This window comes from Acomys russatus, chromosome 2, assembly GCF_903995435.1.
Source record: "Acomys russatus chromosome 2, mAcoRus1.1, whole genome shotgun sequence".
NCBI lineage: Eukaryota > Metazoa > Chordata > Mammalia > Rodentia > Muridae > Acomys > Acomys russatus.
The window spans coordinates 24,490,111-24,506,273 of record NC_067138.1 but is presented as its reverse complement, the minus strand read 5'-3'; the positions used below and the strand labels follow the sequence as shown (position 1 = coordinate 24,506,273).

At 34.8% G+C, this 16,163-nt stretch overlaps 1 protein-coding gene across 3 annotated transcripts in view; it reads right to left on the bottom strand.

Moving 5' to 3' along the window:
- The window catches only part of Sntg1 (syntrophin gamma 1), a 731,705-nt gene that overhangs the window by 24,724 nt on the left and 690,818 nt on the right, over positions 1-16,163 (bottom strand). The gene's annotated exons all lie outside the window — the stretch shown is intronic.

The window sequence follows — 16,163 nt, the reverse complement described above, 5'->3', positions numbered from 1 at the left end:
AATATCCCTGGTAAAAACACCTGTCCTCTATCATTATCTTATATTTGTCCTTAGAAAATAAGATTAGTAAAAGTTTTAAGGGTATACCCAATAGTACATAACAATGAGTGAACAAACACATTAATAACCAAAGTATACATGCCAATATAAATAATATAATCTGTATTGTCATTTAATTTAGTTCACATTAATTGAAAAACTAATTCAGAGTGAAATAAGAGAAACATTCCTACATTGCTGGCGATGGTGCATACTTGTACAGCTACTATGAAAATCAGTGTGGCAGTTCCTCATATGACAAAATTTGATCTACCTCAATATCCAGCTAACCACTCTTGAACATATACACAAAGGATGTTATGCTTCATTCTACCACAGGGACACTTGCTCAAACATGTCCATTGCTGTTCTATTCATAATAGCCCCAAATGAAAGCAACAAAAGAACAATGAAGAAGTGCAAATTTACACAATAGAGAATTACTCAGCTCTTAAAAAAAAAAAAAAAGAAAGAAAAAGACATCATGAAAATTTCAGGCAAATGGATGGAACTAGAAAAAAATATTTATTAAGGTAACCCAGACCCCGAATAACAAATGTGCTATGTATTCACTTACATACGAATATTGGGCATTATATAACAATGCTATAATCTGATAGGCATAGAGGAAAAGAATAGGGAGGTAACACATAGATCCTTCTGGAAGGAAGAAATACAATTGAATTTATGGGTGGACTGAGGCCAGAAATTGGATGGGAATGGAAGAATCAGGTGTGGCGTGGCAGGGTATTTGGGGTAAGAAAATATGGATAAAGCGGTATTTGAGGGCAGTAGGGAAATCTAGTCCAGTGAAAATTTCCCAAAATGTATGAAAGCAATCCTGATGAAGTTTCCAAATAATGTAGAAGATAGAGATCTAATTGGTCATCTCACGTCACCAAGTGAGGCTTCTAGTCCTGGGACTGGGTTAAATCCAATTGAGGTGTTGGCCAAAGGAGTCTCTTGGAAATCCTCAAAGAACCCAGGCTGTTGCCAAGTCAATAGATTTTTATCCACAAACTTATAGGAAGGACTCATTGCTGAAGACAACACCTACACAACTCATTGACTATTGAGAGGTACAGGCGCTGCCTACATAGAATTTTTACCCATGTGCTCTTGTTTCTTTCCTATGGAGGTGGAAGAAATGTGGGAGCCAAAGGGTATGAAGGACACCAGGTTAACAAGCTCCCCTAAATCAACTTATCAAAGCTTATATGAACTCACAGTGACTGAAGTAGCAAGCTCAGAGCTTACACAGGCCTGTACCAGGTCTCCTGTGCTTATGTTATAGCTTTCAGTTCAGTACTTTTATGGGATTCCTGAATATGTGCTTAAGTAGGTCTCTGATTCTTGTGTGTCTTTTATTGGTGCTTTTTTCCTTCCATTGGTTTACCTTGTCTAAATTAAATATGGTTTTTTTTTTTATCTTACTAAATTATATTTTGTTTAAAAAACTTTATTGAGACAATAGACAAATAAAACCCTAGCTATTTATTTTAAAAAAGAGAAAAGTACCATCTTCCAAAATCAAGCAGGAACTGATTATTTACAGCTAAAAAGATAATTTCTTGACATGTACTGCTTTAATCTCTCAGATTTCTCTTATAACGTACATGATCAATTACATTTTGTATGCATGCAAGTAATTAGATAAAATTTCTATAACTCCTATGTATTGCCCATGATGTCTTACATGGATGTGAACTCTTCCCTGTTAATATTATTAATAATTATGTGGCTGCCAATAATTGTTTATTGTACTTAAATTTTGCTGCTAAATCTAATGATATCTGTTCATATATCTGGTTTGTTCTCTGACATACTGAAAAATAAAAATAGGAATTTTTAGGAGCCTGTGTAAGGAAGCTGTGAACTTACTGTGAACTATGGATGGGGTACCATGCAGATTGTTCTTTCCTCAAGGTGTCCTTTTAGAAATGATTGTATAAATTATGACAAGTGAGTGCACTTGAAAGAAAAATCTCGAAGGCAATCTCTGCTATATCCACATTAACTCAGTGAGAAAAGCAAAGATCTACAAAGAATATTCTTGGCTCTTTTCACATGATCATTGATTATGCTAAGATATAACATGAGATATATTCGCTTACTATAATTATATTTGCTTAAGCTAACTCCATATGTCACCTCATAATCTGAGTAATCTGGAGGCTTGATAAATTAATTTGATGGACTCTAGTGGTAAGTTTGTTGTAATGCATCTGGAGCTAGACCTGAGATTAGATATCTAACAAATGTGAAGATACTCGCGATGGTGTCTGTTGGAGTTTACTCCATACGCTAGCTCTTTAAAATAAAACACAAGATTACCTATAATTGTTCGATTTATAATTTATAGGAAATTGATGCTATACTGAAAATCATGTGTAAAAACACAATCATAGACTTGAGCACGAACATGAAACAACTGGTGTAGCATGATCGTAGAGGCACCTGGACATGAACATGAAAAAACATGTGTAGTGTTATCATAGGCGTCTGGGGTGGAGCATGAAAGTAAATATAAGTAATTATAATAGATATCTGGGCATGGACTTGAAACCATGGGTGTAGCTTGATCATAGGCATCTTAGCATAAACATGAAAGTACATGTGTAGTGTGATCATAGGCACCTGCACTGGAATTCAGAAGTATGTGTACAACATGATCCTAGGCACCTGTGCTTGACCATGAAAGCATATGTGTAGCAAGCATGATCATGGAAATCAAAGCTTGAAGTTAAAAGCAGCCTGTAGCTTGCTCATGGAAAAGTTCAAGAATACCCAAAGCACAGATAGCTTTCTAATGAGTGCATGACTTAAGACACCCTCAGAGCAAACTCTTTCTCACACAACATCAGTATCTTCCCAGGATATTTTGTTTCTGTATTTTTTTTTAATATCTGCAGGGACAGTTTCTCATTTAGCAAAATTTAACTAATGACTTACCGACCTTAAATATGGTAAAATGTTATATGAGTGCAGTAGATGGTTACTTTGAAGGAAGGACTAGACGAGAGATCTGCCACATGGCTCTAGTACAGATTTTCTGGGCTGTAGAAAAACATTGGCTGTGTGCAGAGGTTCCAAACTGTGATGCTTTACACTTAGGAATTTTAAATTATTATTGGATATATGGTTGCTTTTGTTTACAATGTGCCTATCAGAATTCAGTCCTGCAATAAATGGAGGAGCATCTGTTCACACCTGCAAGAATAGCTAAGGAGATGTGTGTTTTATGTTTGTATGTCTACACCATGTTTGTGGGTACGCATGTATGTGCAGGTGCTACAGCCTCCTGTTCTTCCCATGATCCTTCCATGCTCCCTAGCATCCCTCATCCTGTTTTCTATCCTTAAGTTATCCCTATCTAGGAGTTTAAAAATACCTCTTCTTTTGTGTCTGGCTTGCTTCATTTATCAGAATACTTTAATACTCATCCACGTGTTATATATATCCTATATAGCTTGGATTGACCTAGATAGTTCCATCTTACTGGCTCAGCCTCATGCTCAAATACTGAGATTACATGTATGATTTGCATTCACTTTTTAGAGTTGAATACTATTCCATCATGGATATGGAAAAATTTTGCCTACTTTTCTATAAATGGGCAGTTGGATTTACTTTCTATCATAAATTCTATACTGATGACATTGGTGTTTATGTGTCTATTAGAAATTGTTATCAGTTCTTGAGATATATGTCCAGAAATAGTATTATTGGATTATTTGTTAAGATGTGCATTACTATGGTGAACTTCAAAATGTTTTCCACAAAAGCTACACAATTTTACATTCTTAAGAGCAATGTAGAAGAAAGGGTCACAAATTCTCCACTTGCTCACAACCATTTTTTCCTTTGCGTTTTGCTTACTTGCCATCACATTGGGGTTGAAATGGACAGCACTGTAGCTGAGTCTTGCATTTTTCTCATTGCTTTGTAGTGCTCACCATTTTCTCAGCACATCTCTCTTGGAAAGAAGTCTATTTCTGCCTTTCAACTTTAACTTGGCTTATTGGCAAGCAGATGATTTGTAGGAGCATGAAATAAATTTGGATATTAACTATTTATCAGGCACATAATTGGAAACATGAATTCCAATTGTGGACAGATTTTTCATACTAATGGAATATATTTTAAGCACAAATATCACAGAAATTGATGTAATCTCTTTTTCTAATTCCATCACTCATTGTTAGAAAACATAAATCTAACTGAAAATTATGTGCAAATTTCGTATAACACAAATGTCCATTGGTGCCTATAAGTATTCTATATGTGTGAATGTGAGTATGTGGTCTTTGGAGTTCTCTACAGATACAATATAAGATCATGTCATGGAAACAGAAACTGTTACTCATTCTATCTTCTATTTTCATTGCCTTTTCTCTCATATTATTGCCAAATAACAGATTATGAAGTTGTCATGATCACATTTGACAAAGGGAATATTTCATACTTATAACACTGAGTCTGATAGTGTTTTCAAGCATGACCATTTTCTGAAAATTTTCCATTTGTTCTAATTATAGGATCTTTTTAAGGAAAGCTGGTATATTATGTTAAATATGTTTCGTAAAGAAATTATGCAAGCTTTGTTTAATCTTGACTATATCATTGAGGCCTATTTGGAAGATGTTGAAACTTTCTTGCACTCTGGTAATAAATCTTTTTATTATATTTATAAATATTGTTTAGCAATTTCTATTACAAAGTTTTTATTCATTCTTATATTACTCTTTATTAATTTTAGTGGTTTTTTGTTTTGTTTTGTTTTGTTTTTTGAGACAGGGTTTCTCTGGGTAGCCTTAGCCATCCTGAACTCACTTTGTAGACCAGGCTGGCCTCGAACTCACAGTGATCCGCCTGCCTCTGCCTCCCGAGTGCTGGGATTAAAGGCGTGTGCCCACGCCCGGCAATTTTAGTGTTTTTGTTAGTAGTGTAGTAAGGCTGGACTCAGAGTGAGTTAGGATGTATTATCACCTTGTCTGCATTTTGTAAGACTTTGAGAAGGATTGGTTTTAATTTTCAAAAAAAAATTGGCAATATTCACCATTACAGGCATATGGTTTCAGGGATTTCTTTCTTTAAAGGCTTATGAAAAGAGTTTCAATATTCTTAATACTTACATTTTTTCTTTTGTAGGTTGCACCTTTTCTTCTACTTTCTTGATACCATTAACATTTCTGGAAATCTATTATTTATATGACCTTTTTATACTCCATATACTTTGGAAATATTGTTGTACTGCCCATAAGGAGTAAAAATTAGCTCTCATGGAATTGTAAGTTACTATGTTAGTTACCAGGGCAGAAAAGCAATCAGTAATCCTGCCAAGCTGTAAAACCTACAAATCCTGATAATGATCAATATGACAAGATATCTCCAAGGATGCTACCATGTCTTTATATGTGTGGGTGATTAAACACATCTTATTGGACCTAAGAGCTGCTCAATGGAGGGAATTCATTTTTGGTATTGTAAACCTAGCAAAGTATTCCGGCCTAGTGAGGTCATGGAATCTAGAGGAGATCTTACAACTCCCATTTTTCTAAATTGGAATATTTTCCAAGTATATTCTATATGCCTATACTTATATCTATGGATAAATGCAACTCTTACACTGCATCAAAGAGCACACACAATGAAGACGGCTTTAATTGGTTTTTGTGAGTGCACGTTTCATAATGCAGCCCACACTGTGATACTGCACTGTGAGTGCTGAGTACAACACAGCCACTGTACTCATTAAAGTTTTAGTGATTCAAAGAAATTCCACATAGTCCCTTTTCTGTGCCCAGTGTACATTTATATTTCAGAGATAACATTATTAAATTTTTTTTTCAAAAAAATTTTGACAGGGTGTCACTACAAAGCTCAGATTGCCTTGGAAATTTGATGCCACGCTTCATCTCTGAGTGTTAAAATTATAGAAATTTTCACTATGTCTGGTGGTTACACTAAATCAAAGGAGAAGTATTGTGTAAATCAACCAAGACTGAAAACCATTTGAAAAACTACTATTTGTTATCATATTTGAGATGGTAAATGTGACAACTCACTTCCTGTCAAAATGGAGAGACGATGCTCCAGCAGAAGTTCAGAGAAGCCCCAGGAGAGTGTCATGCTCAGAGGTCCTCCTCCGTAGACCCTTCCCAAGTCCTCACGGTACTTGTTTTCTGTGCTTCACTTTGGTGAGCACAGAAACTCAGTTGTTTTTTTTTTACTTGGTGCATCTTTTTATATTTTTTATACGAACTCTGACATTTATTTTTAAACAGTGGCTTACTTTCTCAAAACACCAAATATGAAAAACGCTCCTCCTATTTGAGATTGCACAAAGTACCAAAGGGATGTTAGTTGTGAACAATACAGTAGAACATGCAAGTCTACAATATAATCATAATAATAGTTTATTCTCAAAGTCCATGCCTCTTTTTCTCCAGTTCTGTTTGTTTATAAGCTGTCTATTCAAAACCTCACTAGGATGTTACTGGATTTTTATCTAAAGGGCTCTATGTACACTGAGCTAATTCCCTCACAGACACCTGTGGTAATGCACTGTTTTCATCGCTTCAAGACCTGTGGTAATGCACACTGTTTTCATCCCTTCACAGACCTGTGGTAATAATGCACACTGTTTTCATCCCTGCCCTCCATTGTGGGAGTGCTTCAGGCTATTCTTGCTCCATGTGCTTTGAGATACAGACAGCATGAGCAGCAAACATAATATTTTGAAAGAAGTAAAGGAGAAAAACTTTAATAAAGCTAAAAATATTCTGGCTGTCAACTACCCTTGACTATGAAGCCTTCCTGGAGTGTAAATATAAATGACACTCCAGAGGAGAAAACTGATAGTCCGTCTACCAGTAGGTATAAATTGCAAACAGTCTCATGGTTAAGAGTGGAACCCTAAGAACCCCATCTGAATTGAACCTGGCAGGTCTTATAGTGGCTGTTTTGTTTTAGCCTTTTTGATCTTATTGGTCTTTTGTTTGTTTACTTTAATTTTAATTTTCTGGTGTTTTTTTTTCTTTCTTCAAAGTGCAAAGAAAGAACATAAATTTGGGTAGTTAGGAGAGTTTCTGACAGGAGTTGGGTGAGAGAAAACATAGTCAAAATATATTTTAAAAAATAAAATAAAGGAAGAGAAATAAAAAAGTTAAAATTTATATTCCCTCTCCCTTTCATATGTTAGATTTTAATGTTTTGAAAGCATATAATTAAGACAACAAAAACTTAAATGGAAAAAAATCCAGAGCAATTCCACTAAAATCACCACTATTTCTCTACCTATTAAATATAGTACTTGAACTCTTTGTTAGAGCAATAAGACAAATTAAGGAGATCAAGAGGATACACCTTTGTAAGAAAGAAGTAAAAATGTATTTATTTGTATATTATTAGATGCATGTGAACTTAAAATTCCATTGGGAAATTCCTACAGATGATAAACACTCTCAGCAAAGTAGCAAGACGTAAAATTAGGATACAGAAATCAGTAGCCCTCATATGTACAAATGAGAAACATACTGAAAAGTCAGGGAATATTTTTGTCATCATGATTCATTAGGATTAATATAGAAAAAAATGGTCATCTTACCAGAAAATCTACTGAGTCAATTTAATCCCCATTAAACTTTCAACACATTCTTCACAGATCTTGAATGGCCAATGGTAAGCTTATAAGGAAAAATGAAAATACACCATAGAAAGACAAAAGGGTACTGAATAATTAAAGACCTTCAGGAGGTATCAGTACTTCTGATTTCAAGTTGTACTACAGACTAATAAAAACAGCTTAGTGTTGGCACAAAAATGAACATGTTGATAAATGAAATCAACTTAAAGACCCAGACATAATTAAACATATATAGGGGACACCAAAATTCTGATAGAGAAGCAAGAAATAAATGTTGAAAAAACGACAGCCTCTTCACTAAATGGTGCTGTTCAAACTTTATGTCTGCATGTAGAAGAATTAAAACAGACACGTTCTTATCACACTGCACAAAACTCATGCCCAAGTGGGTTAAAAAGCTCAAAAGAAAACTAGATACTCTGAATTGATTGAAGAGAAAGTGGGGAGTATCCTTGAATGCATTGGCACAAGAAAAGTCTTTCTGAAACAGAACACTATTAGCACAGGCACCAAGATCAATGATTAATAAATGTAACATGATGCACAGTAAAAAGACATGAATATTTGGACAAAGCATCAGCCTACAGAATGGGAAAAAATAGAGGATCAATATCCAAAATATAGAAAGGGCTCAAGAAACTAGATATAAAAAAGTAAATAACCCAATAAAAATGGGATGCAGAACTAAATAGACAATTCTTAAAAGAGGAAATTCAAATGATTGAGAAATATTTAAATAAATGTTTAACACCTTTAGCCAATGGGGAAACATAAGCCAAAACTGCTTTGAGATTCATTCTGATAAGAGTCAGAATTACTAATAGCAATAGCACAGATGATTCTCAGACTGGGGAGGATGTGCCACAAGACAGCACTCTTCCATTGAGTGAGCACAAACTTGAACAGCCACTGTGGATATCAGTGTGCTAGTTTTTCAGTAAGTTGGACATCGATTTACCTCTAGATTTAGCTTTCTCACTCTCAGGCATATTCCCAAAAAGTCACTTCATCCTACCACAGAGACAGTCACCAATAATGTTCGTTGCTGCTCTCCTCATAATAGGAACTGGAAATAGCCCAGATGTTTTTCAATAGATAAATGGGCTAAAAATATGGCACATTGACACAGTGTAGCATTATTCAATGATTGGAAATCTGTCTGGTGTTATCTCAGAAAAATGGGAATAGGGCTTCCTCAAGACCCAGCTATTCCACTCCTTGGAATATACCCAGAAGATGCTCCAGCACACAACAAGAAAATTTGCTCAACCATGTTCATAGCAGCCTTATTCATAATAGCCAGAACATGGAAACAGCCTAAGTGTCCCTCAGTAGAAGAGTGGATAAAGAAACTGTGGTACATATACACTATGGAATACTACTCAGCTATTAAAAACAAGGAATTCCCAAAATTTGTGGATAAATGGATTGAGCTAGAAATGATCATAATGAGTGAGTTAACCCAGAAGCAGAAAGAATCAAATGGTATATACTCACTTATATCTGCATACTAGCCAAAGGGGCATGTCCCACAAAAGCCTTCACTTACCAGGAAACTGGGACAGAGGGGAGGGCATCCTATTGGGACTCTAAATGAGAGACGCATGGGAGAATAGCAAAATAAAAGGATACAGATGGTCCTAGAAACCAACAAGTAGAACAATATGATAGGCAGATTTGGGCCCAGGGGTCCCGCTCAAACTAAGGCACCAGCCAAGGACAATACAGGAGGTAAACTTTAAACCCCTTCCCAGATCTAGCCAATGGTCAGAATAATCTCCACAGTTGAGTGGAGAGTGTGATATGACTTTCTCACGTACTCTGGTGCCTCACATTTGACCATGTCCCCTGGAGGGGGAGACCTGGTGGCACTCAGAGGAAGGACAGCAGGTTGCCAAGAAGAGACTTGATACCCTAAGAGAATACACAGGGGGAGGTAATCCCCCTCAGGAACAGTCATAGGGGAGGGGAATAATGGGAAAATGAGGGAGGAGGAATGGGAGGATACAAGGGATGGGATAAACATTGAGATGTAACAAGAATAAATTAATAAAAAAAGTCAAATAAAAAATTATGAAATTTGAAAATTTTGGATAAATATAACTAAAAAAATGATCCAGACCTAGAAATACATATATGGTGTGTATTTACTTATATTGGATGTTAGCCAATACATTAATGATAACCAAGGTACAATGTTGGTTATAACAAAGCTAAGACTACAGCGGTTACATATAAAGTCCTAGAGGAAACAGATGGATCTTGTTAAGAAAAGGTGATAGAATAGATAGTTATGGATGGATGAAGGGTATTACATGATCAATGAAGAGATAGGGAAAACATGGAGAAATAAAGGGAGATACAGCTAAAAATCAAGGCCATTTTAGCTGTAGCAAAGAAATTTAAAGCATTACATAGATGTGTGTGTGTGTGTGTGTGTCCCATCTGGAAGTCTCTTGTCATCAAATGAGGTTTTCAATATCAGTATTGGGTTTTTGGCTAAAGGAGTCCCATAATGCTTTGCAAATAATCCAGGCTGTTTCCAAAACTACTGTGTACTCCCCACAAACTGATACCTATATTGAATGCTGAGAAATTGATCTGGGGCCTATATAAAGCCTTCATAGATATGTTCAGTGTATTTGGTACAGGAAGGTCCTCTACATGATATCAAAAGAGGAAAATAAACATAAACCCAGAGAAAAGAACTTTTTTTTTTTTACAATGATTTCCTGTCTGCAGATATGCTAGGGTTATTGTAGTACAAAACTATGGAAGTCATCAAACAATCTCTCATTTTACTCAAGACCCACTCAATAAGATGGAACCCATATCTGACACCATGTTTGAATAAGATTCTGAGACTAGATAGCCAAGTACATAGGGTAAAATCAAATACTACTATACTATTCTAAAAAATAAAATAAAATGAACTAATAAAATTATTCCTAATGACATTCTGCTATATTTTTAGATAAGTGCCTTTCTCAGGCACAATCAGAATTTTCTCCCTGCAGAAGATGGTAAATAATACAGAGATATAAAAAAAAAACATTATGGAGAGAGAGGGGGGGGGAATATTATATCCTATACCCTATGAGCATATACAGAGGGAGGAGGTCCCCCTCAGTCACAGTCATAGGGGAGGGCAGTAAGGGGGAAATGGGAGGGAGGGAGGAATGGGAGGATACAAGGGATGGGGATGGGATATGTATTGATACATGGGATACAATTGAGATGTAATATGAATAAGTTAATAAAATACATATTTTAAAATGATGTCTCCATAAATTCCCTCTCTTCAGCTCCCAGGGAAACCTTCAGAAGAGGTGGTAGAAAGAATGTAAGAGCCAGAGGATATGGAGGACACCAAGAAAATAAGACCCTCAAAACCAACATGATCAAAGTTAATATGGGCTCACAGAGAAAGAAGCGCAAGCACAGGGCCTGCACTGGTCTGTACATTGTCCTCTGCATGTATAATTTTGCTTCCAGTTTAGTGTTGTTAATGGTTTCCTGAGTGTTTGAACAACTTTTGCTTTCTTTTGGGATTTTATCCTTCTGTTTGTTTTATCCAATTCAGATAGATGTGTTAGTTTTTATTTTATCACAATATATTATTATATTTTATTATTACATCTTAAAAGCCTGTTTGTTTTCTAATGAGAGACAAATTAGAAGTAGACTGTTTTTGTGGGGCGAACTGGCAGACAGAGGGAGAGGAAAAACTATAATCAAGATATATAATGTGAAAAAAAATCTCTTTTCAATAAAAGGCAAAGTGTAGAATACTTTGTCAAAATATATAAAAATCTGTAAAGTACTGTGAAACCCTGTCTTTATAGTATGTGTGATGCACAAGTGTGCAAGTCTGGTGCTGTCTATTTTCTCTCAGTAATATGAAATGGAACCTTGCTAATTCATTAAATATTTCTTGCTAGCCATGATAGTTTTCACTTGTTAAATTTGATAATTCTGAATTTTATCAGATTCTGCTTGATGATGATGAAGTTTACAAACAGAAGAAAAATATAAACAAAAATAACATCAATATTTGCAAAACTTTCTGTCACAAAAAGTTTTCTCTCAGTAATATGAAATGAAAGGTTTTAAATTTTAGCATTTAGAAATGGGATTAGATATGTGATACAGTTTAAATACACAAATAAGGATGCAAGGAGAAGCATAGAGCATGGGGCCACACTTTCACTATAGTAAGGGGTAATTCAAGATGCTTGGTGGGAAGGAAAGTGACAAACATAATCATTCATATTGACCAAACTCTATTAATGCTTGAAGAAGGTGTAGTAAAATAAGTATAAATAACAATTGTTTATATCAGAATACTAGAAGTTTTTAGTTCACATATGCAAATAGATGGGAATTTTAAAGAACATGGCATCAGATGCTATCTAAAGGATTTTAAATGTATTTTGAACAGTCTATACATAAGCACTATGTCACATGACACACTCCCTGTGCTCCACAGATATGTCCCATGTCCCCATGCCTCCCCAACGCTTGACTTTTTCTTCTGTAATTATTACTATTACATACTTCTCTTTTGTATAAACACATTATATGTGTGTATATATATACATGTATATATATATGTGTGTGTGTGTGTGTGCGTGTGCGTGTGTGTGTTTGTATGTGTTATATGTTTGTCTATATACAAGTATGTATATAAAACCTATTAAGTCCTTTTAGTCTTGTTGTGTATACATGTGTTCAGGGCTAATGTTTTGGGATAGGATAATCTCTACAGAAGTTTGTTCCTGGAGGAAAATGCCTCTCTCTCAACCACAGTAGCCATTACCTCATCTTTCTCTAGGATGTGTTCTAGTGGGAGTTCTCTTATGTTCATCTATCAATGGTATTGCTATTATGTTAATCTCCACTCAACCTTATTGTGGAGACTTCATAGGTGCATTTCCTTGTCATGTCTAAGGGACACTAACTAGCAGCAGGTACTTTGGTCCTCTGGCTTTTAACCATCATTTTTTCCACTCTTCTTCAGTGTTTCAAATTGTAGGAGTTATAGTGCATATGTATCAATTGGGATTGACAATCACTGGTCAATTATTCTTTGCATTTTGACTACTTAAATCAGACACATGAGTGCAAGTCTGCAGATGCTTACAGAAAAATTCCTGCTTGAATTTTCTTAAGTCTTGTGTCCAGTGTGGAGTGTCCCCAGCAGAAGGCCTCTCCTTCATATTCTGGTAATAAACCGAGGGCCACATGAACAGCTTCCTGAATTCCTTATAACCATCTGATCAAGAGATTTGAGGGAAGTTGTTCGTACCCTGAGGGCTTTGCTGTTGTTTTTGTTATTAGAGAGTACATGTCTCATAAAGGAAACACCATCATACATGTATCATAAGCTGTATACATGTTCACACATACACATAATATGTATGTCTTTTAAATAAGTGTACAAAATAAATGTTTCATGATAGAGTTTCACACACCCTTTTTATTTTCTCTCTCCCCTATTACACTGTGTTTCCCTTCTTCTCTTTTCATCAATTATTAGCTTCCTGTTTTTACCATTACAAATTTAGTAACACCTGACTCATATTATGCATGTTTCTAAAATCCCTTTCTCCTACCTCACATTATAGTTTCTTTCTACTTTCTCGATTTTGCTGACTACTTCAGGTCATATATATAAATCTAAAGATCCAGAACTAGGTTCCACAAATAGGAAAGAAAAATGCAGCATTCGGTGTCTGGGAACAGACTACCTCACTTGTTATATGTTCCAGTCCCATCCAATTACCTACAAACGTCATGATTTCATTTCTATTTGTATCTGAATAGAATAGAATAGAATACTGTATCTTCACTACTCATTCATTTGGTTTTTTTAAGTCTAAGCTATTGTGAATAGGGCAGTTTGTAACATAGCTGAGCATGTATGCTCAGGACTAACACCACAAAGTGATATAGTAGATTTGCTCTCAATTCTTCTAGAATTTTACACAATGATTTGCTTTTTAATTGGGTGCAAGAAATTGCAGTTTCAGCAACACTAATGGAACATTTGCTTTCAGTGGTTTTCTTAATCCTAGCCATTCTCCCTGGGGAGAAATAAAGCATCAGATTAAATTTAATCTGCACTTGTCTAATTGCTAAGGATGATACACACTTTTAAAAGTATTTCTTAGCTACATTTTTTTTCTTATTTTGATAACTCTGTTCAGATCTATAACCTATCTTTAGTTGGGTTGTTTATTTTCCTTGCAGTTTTTTTAGTCTTCATTTTTCTGGATATTAATCCACTATTTATTGTATAGGCAGCAAAATTCTCTCCAATTCTGTGGGTTTTCTTTTCATTAGATTGATTCTTTTGCTGTCTATAAACTTTTTAGGTTCCTGAGGACCCATTTATGAACTACTGGCCTTAATTCCTGAGAATGTAGTTGCAACATTTCAGATTTCACTTCAGGCATTTTGTTTTTTTCCATTTGAAATTGATTTGTTTTCAGAATGATAGGAAGCATTTGGTTTTACATTGACATCTTTATTACTATTAATATTTGACATCTTTGCCATATTTTGTTAAAGTTACTTTGAATCTATAAAGGGCTTTTGGCAGGACTGTCATTTTAGCAATATTAATTTTACCATCCCATGAACATTTGAAGTCTTTTTATCTTCTAGTGTTTACTCAGTGTCTTTATTGAGAGATTAAAAAATGATTTTTAATCTAACATTTACAACAAAATTAAAAATTAGAGTCTAACCCATAAACAGGAGTACAAAACGTCTCAATTAAATAGTAATACTTGCAAACAAAACATATATATATATATATATATATATATATATATATATATATATATATAAAAGATCATTCATTCTGGTCTAGTTGGCTTTATCTCAGAGCTGCATGATTTCTTCAGTATAGATTAAAGCAGTAAATTAAAAAAAATTATCTTAAGAACAAAAGGTATATAATCATATCAGTAGATGCAATTTTTTTTGTTGTTGTTGTGACAACAGTCCATGAGAGAACATGGTGTTATACCTCAAATTAAGAAGGCCTATAGATAACAAACTTACATCCAACATCATCATACATAGCTAGAAAATTTTCCCAACCACACTGTGGAACGGTATGTTGGAATGGAATACCATTCACCCTACCCAACCAGAGCAATAAGAAAAGGACATTAAAGGGATACAAATAGGAAAAGAACTCAAACTATCTCTATTTGCATATGGTATAGTATTATCTCTGAAATATATCAAAATTTTTATCAGAAAACTTTTAGAAATAATCTATACTTCCCACAATGGCAAGACAAAAAACAAATTACAAAATTTAGCATCTTTTCTACATTCTAGTAATAAATATGTTGAGAAGAAGATCATTTTAACATGCTTATCAACAGTAGCCTCAAAAATACCTAGGACTATGCCTAAACAAAGAGGTTAAAGATCTTACTATAAAAAGTGTTTCAAGTTTTAAGGTCACCATTCTTTCTTAGGTCAGTACTCCAGTTTCAATGTGATCTCACACAACAATAATGCATGTGTGACTGGTAATAAAATATCACTTTGGGTGAAGAAATTGAGGAGTATGATCAACACTGTGTAATTTCTTGCAGAAGACAAATTGGTAGGCATTGGAGATGAGTATAGATCCTAAATATTCATTAAACACTCCAGTGAGCATATGGGAAACATCTTGTAGTCCATCCTTGAGATTTGCTGGAGCGTTGCCTTGGCGATTGATGGGAATAAGAATGACATCATGCTAAGACTTTGCACACTGCAACTCTAGCTCTTACAAGAGACCTGTAATAGCTAAAGTTATTGCCAGTGGTTTATATGATATAATTAAAAACATCATTCTTCATATTTTACAGCTAAGAAGCAAGAGTAAACCCTGCTTTTCTTTTTCTTTCTTTCTTTTTTTTTTTTATGGCTATTATCTGTGACTGCTGCTTCTTTTATCTTCACTTGCTTTTTTGATTTTCTGGAACTATTTACTTAATCAAATATCAGCTACCCACTGATTAACCATTATTATGACTGAGTTTCCATTGTTAATAATATCCTTCATCTTAGTGTCTGGATCTTCTTATGCCAAGACACCAAACCAGAAACCAATGTCCTCAAAGTGTTCTGTGTCATTATTTCCTTATACGAATGCTGATGCTATTCTAAGCTTCGTTTTCCTTATTAGAGAAGTAATTAAAACAGTTCCCACACTTTTTTTATCTGAATAAGGTCTCTCATTATAATTGTATAAAATTGTGAAATAGTAATCTATAGTACTGTAGTAGAAAAAAGAATAAAAGAAGCCTGGGTTTTTTTCTTGCATTTAAAATTTCTTGCACTCAAGATTTTAAAAAATACATACGAGCCTTGCATAGACAGAGAAGGTTGTATTCATACATATTTATGGATATATCTGCACCGGGCCACAGAGGAGGAGGATACTGACAGTACAGATGAGACA